General features: G+C 42.9%; 1 protein-coding gene across 3 annotated transcripts in view; it reads right to left on the bottom strand.

Annotated features, from left to right (window-relative positions):
* Positions 1-18,293, bottom strand: part of RHBDD1 (rhomboid domain containing 1) — a 134,496-nt gene extending 116,203 nt beyond the window's left edge. Inside the window, exons 1-2 of one of the 3 annotated variants that reach the window (XM_052664152.1) lie at positions 18,210-18,239; positions 16,227-16,394 (exon numbers count right to left, since the gene is read on the bottom strand). The gene's annotated coding sequence lies outside the window, so the exon portion shown is untranslated. Of the gene's footprint in view, positions 1-16,226; positions 16,395-16,438; positions 16,544-17,135; positions 17,189-18,209 lie in introns of those variants that run through there. The other 2 variants (XM_052664154.1, XM_052664153.1) reach the window with 2 other exon arrangements.
* Positions 18,294-20,679: the final 2,386 nt, after the last annotated feature.

Genomic DNA, 20,679 nt, shown 5'->3' with positions numbered 1-20,679 from the left:
CTCCAGTGTCTATTCATGGAAATATCTACAGCTTGGATTCTGGTCCAGAAGAAACTGGGAATTGTGAGCACTTTCCCTCTTTGAAGACTGCTGACATCTCCATGTACACAATGATTCTCCAATCTCATACACTTCATCTTCATAACTATGTAAGAAACTCTTACCCAGGTAGAGACAACCATTAAACTCTCTCAGATACCAAAGGGCTAAATCTTTCTGATTTTCAGCTACCAGACCTAGCTTAAAGACACAAGACCTAGTTTTTAACACATGAGAGCTCCTCTTTCCTTCTCCCCCTTATATACCATCTCTCCAAGTGAAAACAAATACAAAATTTCCCATACCTTACTGGAACTAGGTCCAACTGTCCTTTACAAGGCCGTCTTAAGTACTAATACCAATTCCGTCCATGTGGAAGGCAAAATAGATGACCTCTTGGGAGTTAGGATTTAAGACCACTAAAATGAGATAGAAGTTAAGAATGTTCCAGACAAGTAAGCAGCCATTAATAAGGTCATATGTGTGATGACAGACCCAACCAAAGGTCAGACCCTTATCACCTGATGCTCCTCCCCCAATCTGACTTAAATTATGCCTGACTCGATTTGCTTAAAATCCAATGTCATCATGTTATTCCCTGCCCCCAATCCGCCCTGTTTTCTTACCTAGATCAGCTTTCTCTGCGTCATCACTGTAATAAGACTGAACAGTATCATAGTTAACAGAGTAGACTCTGAAGCTTAATGGCTTGGGTTCAAATTCTGGCTCAACTGTTTGGAATTGTATGATCTTGCTGTCATTTGTATGAACTTGTTAAGTTGTGTCCAACTTCTTGTGGACTGTAGCCTGCCAGGCTCTGTCCATGGGGTTTCCCAGGCAAGAATATTGGAGGGGGTTGCTGTTTCCTTCTCCAAGGGATCTTCTCGACCCAGGGATGGAACCCACGTCTCCTGCATTGGCACACGGATTCTCCACCACTGAGTCACCAGGGAACCCCTTATAAAACAGATACTAAAGAATAATAAGACCTGTCTCATAGAGTAGTTGATGAGTGAATATACGTAAAACACATAGGACAAGGCCTGAAATATACTAAGGAGTTTGTAAGTATTAGCTGATATAACCATCAGATCAACTTCAAGCATTTTAGCCTATACATCAGTCCTATAATATTTGTATACTGTTCTCAATAATGGAGTCTCTGGTGGCTCAGAGGTTAAAGCATCTGCCTGGAATGTGGGAGACCCAGGTTCGATCACTGGGTCGGGAAGAACCCCTGGAGAAGGAAAACGGCAACCCACTCCAGTACTCTTGCCTGGAGAATCCCATGGAGGGAGGAGTCTGGTAGGCTACAGTCCATGGGGTCGCAAAGAGTCAGACACGACTTGAGTTCTCAATAATAACTAATATTTATGCAGCTATTTGTAGTTTACAAAATAGTTAAGTATACTTGCTTCATTTCACTTAATTCTCACAATCTGGGGAAGACAAAGTTAGTTCCATGTTATCTACCAGCTGGTCTACCCAGCACTGGACAAAAAAAAAGTCACTTTACTGTCTTGGTAGTCATTCTGAAGCCTGCTCTGGACAGCTGCCCAGATGAGAAGGAGCTCAATGAAGCTTCTGCCCTGGAGACTTTCTGGGGATGTTAAATTCCTCTGTCCAAGGTGCTAAATAATTATGGCCATCTCCACAGATGGGCAGTCCTATGGGGCTCTCTCACCACCAGAGGTCACCAAAGTGAATTTTACATACATTCCATAGCTTTTAAGTCTGAGTCTTCAGAACATAACTGCCCAATTTAATGGAAATCCTTTCAGCAGTTTTGGTGAGAAAGCTTCAGAGAGAGAAATTCCATTTCTTTCTCATTTAAAGAGACCAAGATGACAATGCTCTTAAACTGGACTGCTGCTGCTGCTGCTAAGTTGCTTCAGTCATGTCCGACTCTGTGCGACCCCATAGACAGCAGCCCATGAGGCTCCCCCGTCCCTGGGATTCTCCAGGCAAGAACACTGGAGTGGGTTGCCATTGCCTTCTCCAATGCATGACAGTGAAAAGTGAAAGTGAAGTCGCTCAGTCATGTCCGACTAGAACTCAAAATCAGCTCATCACACCAGACAGTGCTTGTTTATCTGGCAAGCCCTTCAACCTTCTGCCTCTCACAAATGCAACCCTTGCCGCTACTGTCTATGCTTTTGAGAGACCGCCACGGTCCTATCCATCACTCAGAAAGTAAATGTCCACATTTCCGCAGGTTTCCCAGGTAGTACTAGTGGCAAAGAATCCATCTGCCAATGCAGGAGATGCAGGAGACCTGGGTTCAATCCCTGGCTTGGGAAAATCCCCTGGAGAAGGAAATGGCAACCCACCGCAGTATTCTTGCCTGGGAAATCCCATGGACAGAGGAGCCTGGAGGGCAACAGTCCATGGGGTTGCAAAGAGTCGGACACGACTGAGCACTTGTCAGCAGCATATTTCCACAGCACGTAAGAAATTCCTGGAATGAGAATGACTATACGGGGTTCAATAAAAATCTTTTGGAATTTTAGGGATCTAGAGGCAGACCAGGAAACAGCTCAAACTTCTGATGCACAGTCCATCTTTTTTTAACTCAATAGAAACCCTGAAACAAGATGTCAGCTACTTTGCTTTCACATAACTGTTTCTTGGTGGTAAATTCAAGTTTAAGAGAATTCTTGTAGGTTCTAAAAAAAAAAAAAAAAAGACTAAAACAATGTTTCATTTTTAGCTCAATCTCTCCTTATATAGCATAAAATTCAATGAGAACTATTTTAGGTAGTAATAAGTGAGAAAAGGGTGAAAGTTTAAATATTTCCATTTAGTCAAGGGTTTGCTTGTATGAAAAATAAGATCTCACCAAAGAGCTAAGGTAGGGCCCCAGTTTAAGGTGGATATTGCTCGTGGCAATAATGAGACCCACTGAAATGGATGCATCGTGAAGTGAGCTATCACTGTGGGTGCCGGGCTTTATCTCACCAGGAACTCTGGGAGCTGGTACAGATAATACCTCAGTGTTAATGCCAAGGGCTAGAACTCTGCCTAACTCCCTGTCACTGGTGGCTTGTCAGAGCAGGAAAGGTGGGTGTTAGGGGCCACAGAAAACACTCGGGTAAAGAACCGCAGGTACTGAAGGCTGGAAGTCTGTCAGAGGACACCAAGGGCACAGGGATGTGAGACACACTCCCTGCCACTCCTCCCAACCCGTTCAATTCTGCCCCAACCTTCAAAGCGCCTCTCCTGAGTTGCATCCTTAACGTCAGATTCCTCAGCCATCTCAGCATTCACAAAATCTCCCACAACGCCTTCCATGTGTATGATCCACCTGTGCCAACAGGATGTCACCAGAGGCTTTTTATCATCTCCACCACACTGTGTTTTCAGGATACCTCGGGGCTTGAGAGCACATATTCTGGAGTCTAAACTAGTCCCAGTGCCTGGCTTTAGCCTTAAGAGCTGTGTGAAGTTGTGCAAGTCACTTAACCTAAGCCCCTGTTTCCTGCCATGAAAATGGAATAATAATAATAATAGCTAAACCTGATCCTGTCCAAGTCTCTTGGACAGCAGGGAGATCAAACCAGTCGATCTTAAAGGAAATTAATCCTAAATATTCATTGGAAGGACTGATGCTGAGGCTGAAGCTCCAGTATTTTGGTCACCTGATGCAAAGAGCTGACTCATTAGAAAAGACCCTGATGCTGGGAAAAGATTGAAGGCAGGAGGAAAAGAGGGTTGTCAGAGGATGAGATGGCTGGATGGTACTACTGATGCAATGGACATGAACTTGGGCAAACCTCGGGAGATGGTGAGGAATAGGGAGGCCTGGCGTGCTGTGGTCCATGGGGTTGCAAAGAGTTGGACACAACTGGGTGACTGAACAACAAACTTGATCCTGGAATTCCTGCAAGGATTCAGTGACCTAAAACACCAAGTGTTCATTCTAAGGAATGATGTCAAGCACATAGTCGACACATTCAATCTCTGCTCGTGTTTCAATGACTTAGACAGAGATACCCATTTGTTATGGAGTTTAAGTTTTCCTCAACACGGGTCAAACACAAAACTCAAAAAACTTTGACTAAAGTTACACTCTTATGTAGTAGGAGTTCATCCTTGGCAGCACTGTTCTCAAGCTTTACACACGCACGATTACCTGACAAAGTTAACTCAGATCAGGACCCACATAATGAAGGCTGCCTCAAACGTCTGGCTCATGCCACAAATCTAAACCCAAGTCAGCCTGCTTTTATGGGAACAGCCTCGCTGCCCAGGAAACTTAACGCCAAGCACAGTCCTCCAGATCAGCTTTAGTCAGGTCACCTTACTCTTTTGAAAAAACAGGTCCTGCTCGCCTCAAAAGGAAATCATCCCCTACTCCCTAGCCAGCCATGCAGTTTCTTCCTTGCCTCTTCTAACATTCTGTAAAACTCACGTGCGTACATGTGTGTGTGCTCAGTCATGTCCAATGCTTTGTGACTCCATAGACTATAGCCTGCCAGTCTCCTCTGACCATGGAATTTTCCAGGCAACGATACTGGAATGGGTTGCCATTTCCTACTCCAGGGCATCTTCCTGACCTGGAGATCAAACCCACATCTCCCGCGTCCCCTGCATTGGCAGGGAGGTTCTTTACCATTAGGCCACCTGGGAAGTAAAACTTGCTCTGGCCCCAAATTTCCGAGGAATAAGGCTCCACTGCTTGGGAGGCGCCCTGTCCCCGCACTCTAGGAACAAAGGACATCAAGCTTATCACTAAGTTGTCTTAGTTTTGTCATCCTGCATATCCCATTCAATCCTCTAAACTTTAGGCGGCAGGTATTATTATTTCATTTTACAGATGAGTGGGGATTTTAATCAAGATAATCTGGCTCCAGAGTCCTTGTTCTTAAAAGGAAGTTGTGAATCAGGTCTGTCTGCATGAAAGTTGTGAGTTTTTAACTCTCAAGATAGCCTATTCTTGTACCCTAGCAGTTTGTCAGAACAACCATGTAAGCTTCTCAGTGAGTTACTACTGCTCAGTGGCCATGGTTCTAGGTAAGCTGTAGGGCAGGAGAGGTGCACCCCCAAACAGGCCACTTGGCATAAGGATTATCTTGAGCTGAATATAATTAAGAACAAGCAGATACAACTGAAGCTCTCTGCTTCCCCAGTCTGCTTAAAAGCAGGACATAAATATGTGTACCCCTCCCCTCTACCAGGCAGGACAAAAGTTAATCACCAGAGACAACCTTAAAATTGGCTCCCAAAAAAATCTGCACAGCAAACTTCATCAACTAGCCCTAATCTTCCATGAGTTCCCTGACCCTTTTGCCTTCCTGCCATTTGCTGCCCTAGAAACTCAAAGCCCTTTTCCTTTGCCTTGTCACTTCTCAAAGAAATGTATTGTTCTTTCACTAGGATGCTGTATAAGCCCAAGCTCTAACCAACTCTTGAGCTACTCATCACTAGGTATGGTACTTCCACCATCTGAGCCACCAGGGAAGCACACTAAAAGCTGTACTACATGAATTCTCCAGGCAAGAATACTGGAGTGGGTAGTCATTCCCATCTCCAGGGGATCTTCCCAATCCAGAGATCGAACTCGGGTCTCCTGCACTGCAGACAAGGAGAAGTGGGCATCATAGGACGAGATGGCCGGATGGCATCACTGATGCAATGAACATGAACTTGGGCCAACTTTGGGAGATGATGAGGGACAGGGGGACCTGGCGTGCTGCAATCCATGGGGTTGCAGCAAGTTGGACATGACTGGACGCCTGAACAACAACAAAGATAATTCCACTGTGTGCACAAGCTTAGCTGCAATTCTCAAAATAAGCCTTTATCTCCAGATCTGGGGGTGACAGTTTGCCCTGTGACCTCAATCCTGACAGATCTAAGAAAAAGTCACTGATTTTCAGTTTGCTCAGGGTTCTTCTTGTTGTGAAAACCAGGGTAATACCTGCAAGCTCTTTACATGTCAGGGCTGAAATAGGAAGTCACTCCTACTGTCTTTTGATAAGAGAAATGACACTTCAACCACCAAAAGAATTAGGAAGGACATTATTTGAGCATAAGGACTTGTCTTTGCTAAGAAAGTGCAGTTGGTGACTTTCATCACACACCAAAATATATATGCACTTTGAAGTATTTCAAATGTAGAAAATTTCAGAACATAAAGCTTTTACTCTACCAAATGTAACTGTTTCGTGACACAAAGTAACTTGAGGTACAAAGTAATGTTCAAATACCCAACTTCTTTTGGTAATTGTCATTGTCATAGCTTAAAAAACAACAACAACAAAATCTGTTTCTAAAATCAAGTTAAGAAACAAAACAGTAATCCAAATGTCACTTTTCTCATTTTGGAATACACTCTATACACATAGAGAAGCTGAGGAACAAAAGCCCCTGCTCCATTGCTGACTTCTCTCCCACCAGGACCAGGGCTCGACCTGGCAAGGACTCTGGAAAGAAGGGCATAAAGCAGGGGGATTTGAAGGGTGCCCTGCCCAGCATTCTTTCACCCGCAGGCCCAATCCTGCAAAGTAAGGCTTAATCTAAGCCACAGAGAGGCAAACATCTTTTCTGCCTTTTACATGGGCAGTAAGGAGATCAAACCAGTCAATCCTAAAGGAAATCAACCCTGAACATTCATTGGAAAGACTGATGCTGAAGCTGAAACTCCAATACTTTGGCCACCTGATGTGAAGAACTGACTCATTGGAAAAGACCCTGATGCTGGGAAACACTGAAGGCAAGAGGAGAGGGGGGCAGCAGAGGATAAGATAGTATCACTGACTCAGTGGATGTGGGCTTGAGCAAACTCCAGGAGACAGTGAAGGACAGTGAAGCCTAACGTGTTGCAGTTCATGAAGTCACAGAGTCGGATTTAGTGACTGAATAACAACCTCTTTAGTGACACTTTTCCAACTCTTAGCCCTGTGTTTCACCCTGGAAGGGGTATCTTCTTTTCACATTCAACAAATACTTAGATAGCACTCATGAAGTGCAAAAATTTCTATACAACAGCCTCTTTGGAAGGAAAGGGTAACCTTTACCCTATCCTTGCTCTTATTTTACTCAGGGTGGTGGTCATGATACATAAGAAAGTACCCAGTGATGAGTAACTCAACAGATGGCTAGAACTTGGGCTTATACAGAATCTTAAGAAAAGAACAATACGTTTTTAGAGAAGCGACAAGGCAAAGGGTTTTGAGTGTCTAGGGCAAATTTCTTTGCCAAATTTCCAAATGCTGCCTGGTCGGATCACATTATTTTGCCTTTGAAGGACTTCTGCAGAAATGCACCTTCATATTATTTGAGGCCCTGACATAGGTCTCACGCACCTGAGGGACTGCTGCAGAGGAGTCATTTTCACATTGTCGTGAAACACTGTTCAGACTTCTCCTTCTCTGTGCAAATTCCTACCAGAGCTGGAAAAGGCTCAATTTCACCTAAGAAGTGCCTGTGCTCTCTTCTGCTGAGAGCTACCCAGTCGTTTGGTTGCTTTTTTTCCCCCTTTACTACCAACTTCTGTCTTAAGTCATTTCTAAAACTGACACTTTCTGGAAATCGGCAAATGTGCCAATTTGTGCCAATATAAATGTACAAATACGTGCCAATATAAACAGGTGTTAAGTCAATTCAATTCAGAGAATACCTTAGGGAGGATTTCTCACCTGCATCAGACTTTGAAACAGCAGATAAGAGGAGGAAAGGTATTTGTGCTGTTAGTATATGTGTTAGTCACTCAGTCATGTCCAACTCCTTACAATCCCATGGGCTATAGCTCGCCAGGCTCCTCTGTCCACGGAATTCTCCAGGCAAGAATACTGGAGTGGGTAGTCTTTCCCTTCTCCAGGGGATCTTCCTGACCCGGGGATGGAACCCAGGTCTCCCTCATTGCAGGCAAATTCTTTACCATCTTAGCCACCAGGGAAGCTGTTAGCATACAGACAGCAAATAGGGGAAACATGCTTGTGCATGCCTGCTCAGTCATGTCTGACTCTCTGTGACCCCACGGACTGTAGCCCGCCAGGCTCCTTTGTCCATGGGATCTCCCAGGCAAGAATACTGAAGTCGGTTATTTCTTCCTCCAAGGATCTTCCCGACAAAGGAATTAAACCCACACCTCCTGCACTGGCAGGCAGATTTTTCACCATTGTGCCACCACAGAAACCCAAAATATGCTTAGCAAGGTTTAAATGCATTAGGCTGCTCAGTTCTGCTATAATGCTTGTTTTGTAACAAGTAGATTTGTTCAAATGCAATTAATATTGATATATCAGGGAACAATCTGAATACAAAGTCTGCATCAGATTTGCGCAGTTTCATCGGCAAGAAGTCCTAAGTGAATGCAGGAAACTGCACTCTGCTAAAGCAAGCTGTACAGAAATTCATAAAATGTACACATTTGCACACTTTGAACACCCACCAGCGGCCTAAAGTTCACTGTGTATTTAATGAGTTACGCATCTCCACGTCTCCAGCTACGACTCACCCATCCAGATAATCCTTCCTCCACCACTTGACAGTAATTCACAAGCTTCAGTCTTTCTGACAACCACTTCTGACAGCGAAGTTTAGAACTTTGGGAAGGTAAAGTGCCATATTTCTTATGTACTTCTGTATTTATCATTTAAGGAGTGTAAAACCAGGCTAACATTAGTTTCCTATCTTTTTTTTTTAAAGGTACCACTGATAAAAGTCTGAGCATTTTGCTCCTAGCACCCTTTGCGCCATAAGCTCTCTGGTTTTTGCTGCATGATTTCGTACAGTCTGGTGGTTTGGGGAATGCCTCTGTCACTTTTGGCAGAGCTGACTATTCCTCAAGTCTAAAGTGTGTGGGAAGGAGGACAGTCTGTATTCAGGAACTGCTGTTCTTTAGCCAATGTTATCCCATATCCACTCTGTATTTTATTTCTATCATTCCACTCTGTAACCCAAACCACCCAGGTTAGAGGCTCTTGTCACTCAAATAGTTAAACACCATATACTCTGAACTTTCTTGGGCAAATTAGAATAAGAGGGGATAAATTCTCTTTCAACCTACCAAATATGCCCATTTTCCCCCCTTATGTCTTCTCTACCAAAAGCTGTTTCACCTTCCTTCACATGGAATTTAGAACCAAGACTCATTTAATTTTGGCATTTGTTTACTTGACTGCATGTTCTAGGAGTGTCAAGGTTTCACGTCCGAGTACAATTATTCAATGACACAAAACATCTGTGTTTTGGCCAGATGCTTTCAGTAAGAGATATCAGTACAATATTCGAGGGCAACAATTTCAGCAAAGAAGTAAAGGTAGCGTGAAAGTGAGAACCCAAGATCAGATGTTCTGACAACACATGCAGCTCAATGAGCCAACTGCATTTACACGCATTGTGCACGTGTCACTACTAGACAGCAAACAAGGTCAAACCGCTGTCAGTGACAATAAGCTTCCAAACTTCTGGTCAATTATCTGGCTAATAACAAAAGACAAGGCTATGACATCATTACGGCTAGAATTAATTTACACAGATCTGCTTCCTGTTAATCGAATACATCTTTAAAAGCACTTAATTATTTTTCATCTAGAAAGCCAACATTCAGCTTTGTTAGATGAAAAGCAACCTTGCTGAATTCAACATGAGAGGCTGTCAGGCTGCTCTAAGACATAAAGGACAAGTCTTCCCAGGGCACACTGCTGCAATACAGGAGCTGCTGCCACATCCACAGCAAACAGATGCACAAGATGATGGATAGCACAACACATTCAAACAGTTTCTGAAGACAAAGAAGTTGTCAGCGAACGGGGGTATAAACAGACAGACTCTGGCTAAGGAAACATCACAGTGCTTTTTGTCAAAATGACATAGAGGACTAGTAATATTAACATATGCAGTACAGGACAATAGTTAAGGGCATGGTCTTTGGTAAAAGCTTGAAAATACGCCAGCCGTGTGACTTTATAGGAAAGTTACTAACTGCTGGTTTCTCACCAGTACAAGGAGATAATGTAGCCACATTTGGGACTATGAAGCTCAAAAGAGATTATGTATATAAAATCATAAATTGGAAAGTGCTATGGTTTTTAATGCATATAAACACATAAAATAAGGTTTAAGATTAACAACTCTAAAAAGCTTGATATTATAACTTAGTAACCAAATAGCCTTTTTCTGGGCTACCTATGAGCCTACATTTTTATACTGTATTGTGTGATACAATTATACACTTTTTTAAAAAACAACATGATGGGCTATGTGGAAGGCACAACAAAACAAAAAAAATTTTTTTAATAAATTTAACAATAAAATTTCAAACCAGAGTTTTTGTCAAGATGATCTTAATCACTACATTTGAGAATTTAATGAGCCTCCATTTTAGGATTAAAAAAAAAAGTCAGATGGCAAAAGTTTAATTTCCCCCCCTTTTTAGAGTGTTATACTCTTGATTAGATGATCTTTATATATGAAAAATGAAATACTGGATTTTGTATATAATCTTGACTTGTGCTCCATCGTGAGGTGAATTAGTGCCAACTCCAATTCTGATCCATCATCACTTATGATTTCCAGTATCAATCATAAGCCGGTTCCTTCTCTCACAGACTACAAGTTTTAGTGTAATGAGGGCTCATTAAAGTTTTCCGACTGACAGCCCTTCAGACGTGGGTCCTTCAACCAGGAGGCGCTCAGGGAGCAGCAATGCCAGCAGTCCACCGTTACTCCCTTCAAGAAGATTTAGGGAATTCCACACTCACTCTCACGCCACACCGGATTTGTTTACCTAAAGTCGTGAAAAGGTGAGAGCCATAACCCCATTTAAACTAACGCATGTAAGAACTGTTGATGAATTATTTATGGAACTGAAATCCTCCTAGCACAGGAACAAGTCAAGAGGGGAATGGCACGCCAGACATCAGCAATGTTCATGTTCCTCAAGCACACAGGATGTCGGCTAATTACCAGGCGGTGGAGACAGCCTGGGTTTTTTTGTTTTGCTTTGCTGTCTGGCCAGCATCACTTTCGTTCTTTCAATAACAGGTGAGAGATGGCTCTCACTCCCATTGGATGTGGTCCCAGAAGGACCACAAATCAAGGGTGCATTTCCTACATGGATTCGAGGGTGACACTGACCAAAACTGGAAGAACAGCTCTCCTCCTGGAATCTAAAACTTGTGCAGAGATACTAACAGCTTCTGGATCTGATGTTCAGAACATTAAAGAATTTTCCAGATCTACCCAAGTCTACTCTGGAGAAGGAAATGGCAACCCACTCCAGAATTCTTGCCTGGAGAATCCCATGGACAGAGGAGCCTGGTGGGCTATAGTCCATGGGGTTGCAAAGAGTCGGACACGACTGAGCGACTTGACTTGACTTCACTTCACCCAAGTCTACTCAAGCCTCGAGCACTTACCTGGCTGCTGTCCTGTGGTTTTGGTTTTTCTGTAGATTTTCTGAGCTTCTTTATATATTTCCATTAAATCTCCTGTTCTTGAATAAGTTGGGCTTCCCTTGTGGCTCAGCTGGTAAAGAATCTGCCTGCAATGTGGGAGATCTGGGTTTGACCCAGGGGTTGGAAACATCCCCTGGAGAAGAGAATGGCTACCCTCTTCAGTATTCTGACCTGGAGAATTCCATATGAGGTCACTAAGAGTTGAACACGACTGAGCAACTTTCACTTTCTTGAACAAGTTATCAAGGTGACTTAGTTAACTTCTGTTTTCACAGTCGAAGAACCCTACCCAGATATTAGGGCATTTGCCAAGGGCGAGCAGCAGATCCTAATATCTATCAAGCATTACCAACTCTCATTTTTTGAGTCCATACAACACTAGCTGACAGGAGAAACGCAACTTGGAGGGTATATAAGCAGCATCCCAAAGGTTGGCCATACACAAGCCACTCCCAAAGAAAGAGGTGTGCTCAGAGCTGAGGAAGTGAGCACAAGAGCAGCTTCTGCATACACAAGGCAAAGCCCTCTCAATGCCATACACTTGGTGCATAAATTTGGACACTAAATGAAGAATGTTATTTCAAAAGAAAGAATTGATTGTCTTAAATGTGGCTTCTACTTATACAAAATTGATGGTTTTTCAGGAAAACTTCTAATTACTGAAGTGATGTAATCCCTTTGTTCTGCATTGAAAGTAATACTAGTCTATACACCTAATAAAATGTTATCAGTTGATAGAAACTTCTGGCTAGTGAAAGGTCGGGCAAGGTCAGGCGTGTTGAGGCATGCCCGGACATGTCAAGGCTTGCCCCGGGCGTGTTGAGGCATGCCCCGGAAAGGTGCCGCAGACAAGTCCCGGAGGCGGGCCGACAACCAAGCCGTCCAATCAGGTGCCGACACAGAGCCCTTGGACACCAATCACCGCTGAGCCCGCGCTTTCTTCCTTATATGGGAGCCCGGCCCTGGCTATAAAACCCTTCCCCACCCCTCATACCTCGCAGACTCCCTTCACTTCCTTGCTCACCCACCCCCGAGAGCGACCGCCCAATAAAGGCCCTGATCAACGGTCCATAGGGGTGGCTCTTTCTTCCCGCGGCATTTCTTACAGCTAGAACTTTAGGACAATGAATTATTCAGATTCATGGGAGGAAGGGAGGGAGAAAGGAGAAGAGGAAGAGAGAGAAGGAAGGAAAAGGGGGGTAAGAGACTTAAATTTCATAGCTTTCAGAAAGGAACACAGAGGTCTCCTGCATGCTTTTCTGTGGAAAGGTTTAACCCTCCTTTCCACCACAATGCACTTCATTAACAGACCTAAATATCCACATTTCTCTAATCATGAACCGAGAGAAGAAAACCAATGAACACGAAACTACAGCAATAAAAGCACTAAGCATGTAAGTCAATATATCTTCATCTATATTCCATCATTGAAGAAAAATCTGAGCATCTACTAAAAGACAAGCACTGTCCTTATAGACAACCACAGTCTTGAGAGAGAAACAAACAGCAACATTACAGTGTGATAAAGAACTGTAACAGGTCTTCAAATAAAGATGCATTAAGTGTTTGGAAAATAGCAAAGGTAAGTTTTAAAATTCGGTATGGGATGTGGACTTTTCTATGGCTCTGTAAAGAATCTGCCTGCAATGCAGGAGACCCCAGTTCAGTCCCTGGTTTGGAAAGATGCCCTGGAGAAGAGAGTGGCTACCCACCCCAGTATTCTTACCTGGAAAATCTCATGGACAGAGGAGCCTGCAGGCTACAATCCCCAATCCATGGAGTCGCAAACAGTCAGACACAACTGAGCAACTAACACTTTATGGGGGTATGGGAGGAAAGAAAGAAAGTCCTGGAGCAAGTATTATCCTGTGGGCAACGCCGAGGGAGATGAAATGTCCAGGACACTCAGAGTCAAAGCAGAGGATCCATTCCACAAAGAGAAATGGATGAAATTTTAAGTCATCATTCGGTGGATGTAACAGCTACAGGGTGAATGTTTAGAAAGCAGAAAGGTCCCTTATTAATACAAAATGAACATTCCTTGGAAAGAGAAAGACCTGAAGACTCTGGCGTGTAGGAACTTCTACTACCTGGGCAGCAGGCACAATGTTTATTCCTACATCTGTTTAAGGTCAGCATCACAACTGATTCATTACAATATACATCACTGCAAATGTCTTGTATTTGTAACATAAAAAAAGGTAGCAAAATTTCTTTCACAGTGTTGCCCAAAAGACTTTGCTCAAGGGAAACACACACACAGCCTTATATATTATTTATATAAAACTGAAGTCATTGTCATCTGTATCTAAATTTCATTCATAACTATCCTGATATTGTGACTTTGGATTTAAAAAACGCATAAGCAACTGAACACCATCGAGAAACAGCCACTGGTGTAGTAACAGCATTCCTGGGGTTAAAGCCAGATTTGGGGTCAAATCTAGACGCTTAGTAGTACGTGGCTTTGGGCAGATCACATAATCAATCCTGCTGAGCTTCAGTTTCTTTATCCATGGATGATGAAAATTCCACTTACTTTCTGGCGTCATCAGAAAGAAGAAATCCAACAGCCTGTCGTGTAAAAGCACATAGCACATCCCCGAAGTTTGTTTTCCATTCTCCCTTCCTCTCCATAAAGTAATGGGCCTTCTGCCCCCACGGAACTAGACTTTATTGCTTTAACAATGTCCAAAAGAGGAGGTGGTAAATAACACCAACATGCAAACCTGAATGCACACACTGTTAGCTGGCTACCAGCTAGATCCCCAAGGGCTCTTGCACACTATCTATTGCTTTCCAGAAATTTGATACATTTTCTGTTCTGAACACAGCCAAAATTATCCACGGGCTTTGAAATATCACCATCATGATGTTGCACAGAGCAGCTGGTTGATTGAAAGTGACTCCCCCTCCCCCACACCCCAGCTGTCACCAGGAAACCCTCCTCAATGTGTGAAAAAGGACAATGTGATACTACTACTACCCCTATTAATAAAAATGTAACAAATACTTAGCATTTGAGATATTTTTCTCATGAAAGCTCACCCTTAACTGGAAATTAACTCTTTAAGAAAAACCTTCTACCATATAAATGCAAACCAGCTGTTTTCATACAACAGAAAACCAAAGGACAGTAAACACAAGTAATGTATTTCCACTGACTCCTTGTTTCTTTTTCCTTGAGTCACTTATAACGCTAAACAACAGCCAGTTAAAATATTAAATAGTTTTATATGTGCTAACAGATGTCACAAGCTTAGTGATTATAAAAAATAAAAAAAAAAACCTCAGATGATTTCTCAAAAAATGTGCCTAGATTCCTATTTTTGTATTAATCACGCTGAAGTTTGGATTTTTCTTTTCTAATAGCCACTCATTTCTCTGCAAGAGAAGCATATGTATGGCATGTTTGACATTGCTGAAAATCCTGGAAGTTGTTTTTAGAACATGTTTGTGAATCCCACTCAGGAATTCTCAGCACCCAGACTTCTTGGGTACAGTACAGCTCATCTCCTGAGGATTTCCACACCAAGATGAGGAGTTTCACACCTTCTGACTCAGCCTCCACGGAGGGTCACTGCAGGAGGTTCAGGATAAGCCCTTCAAACTCTCTCAAAGCCTCTCAGCTCCTGAGCTTTACAAAATGTTGCTAAATAGTTTCCCCTGCTACAAAAATCTGAGGTCCCCTGCTTAGATGACTGACTGGAACTGCAGCACAAAAGGTGATCTTTTTAAGGGGCTTCTATCCCTGTAATAGCTTTTAAAAGAATTTTTACAAATACATGTATAATGCATGGATTATCTGTCCCCACTCCCACATTATCATACATTGTCAAGTAAACAAAATTACGACCTAGTAATGAAATCTTCCATGCTCACATATTCATATGTAATATACACAGAAATACAAGAGATTTTTGGTATTTTAAAAAATGGAACACAAAACTTTTCACTTTGCTATCATTAAGCATCCATATTCCAAAATAACAATTTCAGAGCTGAAAGCATTTTCTTATTCTTTGGTGCACGTATTCAGCGAAGTCTCATCTCCTGTGACAAGAGCCCCTTCCTCTAGCTATCCTTGTTAACTGAAGATACTTAAATATTAACCCCCGATCCTGACCTTGTCCTTTCAGTACACACACAGAACAATGCAGGAAAGTTGCTCGGTTACAGTGATAGACCTGAAAATGGTGTTCTTCCACTGGGTTTAGAGTTGTAACTTGCTCCAAGTGTTTGCTTTCTCTCATACATAATAATGTGAAAGCTTTGACTCCTCAGCATTTTGCTTTAAAAAAGAAAAACGCAGTGCAGTTAGGTAATTAACAGAATCACCTCATTTATAAAAATATTACGTGGCAATAAATGAGATCAAGCTAGATTTGAGGTGATAACTACCTTTTCTCCCTTGTCCAATGTTTACCAGCTACCTGAGCCTCTCAGTGTAATAGATGTGTTTTGCACTTGATTTTATTTTATTCAGTGTCCTAAAGTAGTCCACACCATGACTCCTACTCTACAGGAGACTAAATGAATACTGGGAAGATATTAACTTGTCTACTCAACATGATCAGTACATAACAAGAAGTGGTGTTCAAAGCGGGGTCTGCCTGACCCCAACCACAGAGATCTGCCTCTCAGACACAGACGACAAGAAAAATGGGCCTTTGTGAAAAGTGAACACTTCATGGTGGGACAGGGTTAAGTTAGTAGCAACATTAACAAAACTACTTATAGGAGCTGAAACCTACGCTGACTCCTGTTTATCTGAAAACTCACCACAATACCCAGGAACCACAGCGCGGACTTAGGAGCAGAAGACTAATCAAAGTGACATGTAGTCTCAGCCACAGTGTGGCACTCTTCTCAACATCACAGTGAGTCTAGGCTTTAGGGCAGCTGCTTCAAGTCCTGAATATTTCTCGATATACCCCCAACACTGACGCCCTGAAAAGGGAAGGAAAAAGTTGTAAGCAAACACTGCAACTGACCTTTGGTCAAAACAGTGGATGGAGGGCATATCTTAATTCCTGTGATGCTTCCAGAGAACAGAGATAAGTAGATAGGATGAGGCCTTCTCTGCTAATATTGTGGAGCTGTATGACACGTGGGAAAAAAAGATAAGGAGAGAAACATCTTCAGTCTTGCCTCTTATTTCCAAGTCACTGCTCCTGTAATACTTCTCAACTCTAAGGCTGAGGCTGAGGCTGGTCTATGGTCAGTTATCCACTTTACCTTTTTTTTTAACAAGTTCTGGGTCAAAAGAAGGTACCATTACGTGGGAAAGACCAAAAGGCCAAAGAATTAAAAACTACTCTTTAACACAATTACTAATGTGGCTCTTAAAAACACCACAGCATAGGTATTAACTGAATATCCTACACTGGACAACCTCAGCTGTATACAACACAGCGAGAATCCATAAACGAAACGCTTTCTAAGGAGCAGCAGAGGCACAATATTCATGCACTACAACTCACATCTAAATCAAAGAATCCTCCTAGCACAATCTATGTACTTATTTTAGGCAAATTACTTAACATCTCATTCTAACAAATTACTTAGTAACATCTCATCTGTTTCCCATCTGTGTTAAAACATTTTTCCTGAATTTTCACATAGAATACCCACAGCCCTATGAAGTTAACTATAACTAGTCCAAGGTCCTACACCTAGGAAAGGCTTCACCTGGATTCAAATTCCATTCTGTGACTCCACAATGGCTGGCTGCTCTTTATCACTCCCGCCAGCGTTTCTCAAACTGTAGAACCCAGGTGTACTGGGATCAATTGGCAATCTCCTTAAAACAGATTTCTGATACATGGAGTTTGGGGTAAGACTCTTCACTTTGTAGTTCCAACAAGCTGCCAGGTGTTGTTGATGCCGGTAATCCTGAGACAACTTTGGAACGCAGTGCACTGCATTCTTCTAAGATGACTTGTTTCCCCAACCCTTGCCACACCAGCAGCAAATTAGTAGAAGCTTTAGATTTAAGTTATTAGAACCAGAAAAGTGTGTCATATAAATGTGAGACATCAGACAGATTTTTAACAAGTAATTTCAAAGGACAACAACAATAACAACAAAAAAAATCACAAAAAAGCCACAAAGTCCAGCTGTGACTGCAAAAGGGCCTACCCGTCTCGATGACTCAGTCATGACTACACAATAATTTATTGTGCTGGTAACCCTGAGTCTTCAAGAGAGCTTATGCTTAGTTTAGAAAAACATACACGCATAGGATCCGTTTTTGAATAGGTTTATAAGGCCTGGACATAAAAGGGTTGTGTACACTTAGTTTACTTCCTGTCCCCTATTAAGGGAAATACACAGGTTAGGATTGTGTTTGCCATACACAGGTGCAGAGAAAGAGTTCCTCTTTACAAGAGAAACTGAAACCACAAGCCGTTGCTGATGCAACACCACTTTAAACTTCCCGCTTTCATAAGGGATCCTTTAAGCACCCCGTCTCCCCGAAACCAACGATTCCCAGCGCCTCTGTCCGTCCTTCCCGGGGCGATCGGCCTCAAGCAGAGACGTAGGGTGAAGACGCTTAGACCCCCAGATAGAGTTGCTCCGGGAAATCCCCATTCTCGGACCGGCCGAGAGATCCCCGGATGCGGAGGCTGGACCGCCAACCCCGCCCCAGTTCGGATCTCAAGGAAGCGCCGACAGCCGCCCGCAGCCCTAGACCCACAGCCTGCGGCGCCCGCGGCCCCGACTGAACTACCAGAGCGGCGACGAACAGACGCGGAAACTCACGCTCTCTTACGGCCCGCCTGCGTCCCCACGTCTTCGCGAGCAAATACGTCATCACGCACGGGCGCCGGCTCCCGGACGCTCAAGGTCCCGGCGGCCTGGGGGCGGGGAAAGAGAGTGGTTGACTTTGCGACACCGCTCCTACTGCCTTAGCACAGCGGGCCAGCCACGGCGCGTGCTCAGTTGCGCGCACGTGCACGCTCGTCCTCGCAGGTTTCCCCGCTGGACCGCGAACGGTGTAAGCGGTTTGGAGGACGCCCCTAGGACGCGACAGGGAAAGGGCTGCGGCCGAGCATAGTATGGAGGGTTTGTACCTTCCACCCGTCTTCCAAGCTCCGAGTGACACCTAGATAATAATATTCCTTCTGCCATAAGAAACTGTTAGCTGCCGGTCATGCGTAAAGCAAGTGAATGGCCTGCATTCGAGTACCTGGACGTGGGATGGAGTAGGCCCGATCGGGGCTGAGAAACTGCCTTTCGGAGCGGAGTCCTCCCACGGGCCCAGAACCTGCAGCGTGGAAGAGTAACACACGCGGACTGGATGGCGGAGGAGACCCCTGTTCATGAGTTATCAGACGCCAAAGAGCAGCCCACCAACCTATCTCAGGGCGGAACCCGTGGTTACAAAGCAAGCTAACAAAACAAGATTGTGGGTGTACATTTCACTCCCTAGAGCTTCCGTTTGAGGCTACATTTCGAAGTTCATTTGCCATTTTAAGGCTTTAGGTGTTAAGTAATTTTTGTTAATGTATTATTTGATGCGATTTTGATTATGGATCCATTTCTGCCCTGGAGCAAGTTTTATGTTCGGTTGTAGGAGTCAGGTTAAGTTAAATGCTGTATTTCATACAATATAATAGATAAGGGGACGATAACGTGTTTTCCAAGGAAGAAATCAAGAGCAGGTGGTTCTATGTTGCCCTGTATTTATTGGAAGTTGTAGCAGCTGTGTTTAGATAGTCTACTTAAAAACTGCCTAAATCAGAAGCCTTTGATTATCGTTTGTTATTATGTATTGCAAGAATGCTTCATGGAAATGTTTATTTTGGAGTTTTGAATTTAAATGAAGATTTAGCTCACGTGCAGCGTGTATAACAGACTTTCAAGTGATAAAGAAGAATCTTGGCAATTTGCAAGTATGTTCCTTGAGCCTTGCAAGTTATTCCTTTCTTCTGAAAACAATATGCTGATTAGAAAGTTTGGCTGACAAGGAGAAGCTGCGTTTCTCCAAATAGAAATTCAGCTGAAGGGTGAAGGTGAATTGCCAGTAGGAATATTTTTGTATCAGTTCAGTCGCTCAGTGGTGTCTGACTCTTTGTAACCCCATGGACTGAAGGATGCCAGGCTCCCCTGTCCATCACCAGCTCTCCGAGCTTGCTCAAACTCATGTCCATTGAGTGGGTGATGCCATCCAAGCATCTCATCCTCTGTCGTCCCCTTCTTCTTATTTCCTTAGAAAAAATAAAGGTAATTTCTCAAGAAGAAAGCATTCCCTTTTATTCTGATCCATGATCATGAGCATCAATTTAGTTAATACTAATCCTTAGCTTCCATTTTCTACCGCTGTTTGCACCTTTCTATAATCGCATAATTTTTATTGTCCTTTTCTTACATATCAAATACATAGGTGGTTTTAAGGAAGCCACAAATCAAAGAGGCTCAGTGCAATAATCTCATAAAAATGTCATTATATATGGGGGTTAGAAGTATACTTAGGCAATTATATTCAATTCCAAGTATTATCAATGAACAATTTCATAGCCATTTAAGAGTACAGAAAAAGTCTAGCTTTTTTAAAAATGACCTTTTTTTGTCCTATAGGATTCATTGAGCAGACAGAAGTTTTTTAAAGCCCATTGACATCAACATGTATCAAACTCAGACCCTATTTAAACTGACAAACAGATCACTTGGATAATAATTGTAATATCTTTAACATTACCATATGTGGCAGTCAGCAAGATCTTTTTTCTGAGGCAAGGTTTCAAAATATCAAAGAATCAATACTTGAAAAGGTCGTTTAGCACAAGTTATACAATTACAAATTACCTTGTAAGATAATGATTCCTAAAGTTCAAGTGTACTCATATCTTAATTATGAGAATAAGCAGTATTCTGCACATTATGAATAATATCAGAGATCTATGTAATGGTCTGGACAGTTTTTTTTAATATTTATTTATTTGGCTGTACTGGGACTTAGTTGCAGCCTGCAGGGTCTTCGACCCTTGTTGTGGCATGCAAAGTCTTAGTTGCAACATGTGGGACCTGGTTCCCTGACAAGGTATTGGACCTGGGCCCCCTGCAATGGGAGCATGAAGTCTTAGCCACTGGACCACCAGGGGAGTCCCAATTTTCTTTATAAAAGTTTTTCATGAGAGCAGTAATGCCTAGGATTAAGCCATCTGACTTAAATGATTGTTCCTAAAATGTGATTCTTGAATACAGAGGAGTTGTGGTAACAATCTTTGTA

The sequence above is a fragment of the Budorcas taxicolor genome, chromosome 2 (genome assembly GCF_023091745.1).
Source record: "Budorcas taxicolor isolate Tak-1 chromosome 2, Takin1.1, whole genome shotgun sequence".
Classification (NCBI taxonomy): Eukaryota; Metazoa; Chordata; class Mammalia; order Artiodactyla; family Bovidae; genus Budorcas; species Budorcas taxicolor.
The sequence above is the reverse complement of the archived record's forward strand: the minus strand, read 5'-3'. Positions and strand labels throughout refer to the sequence as shown.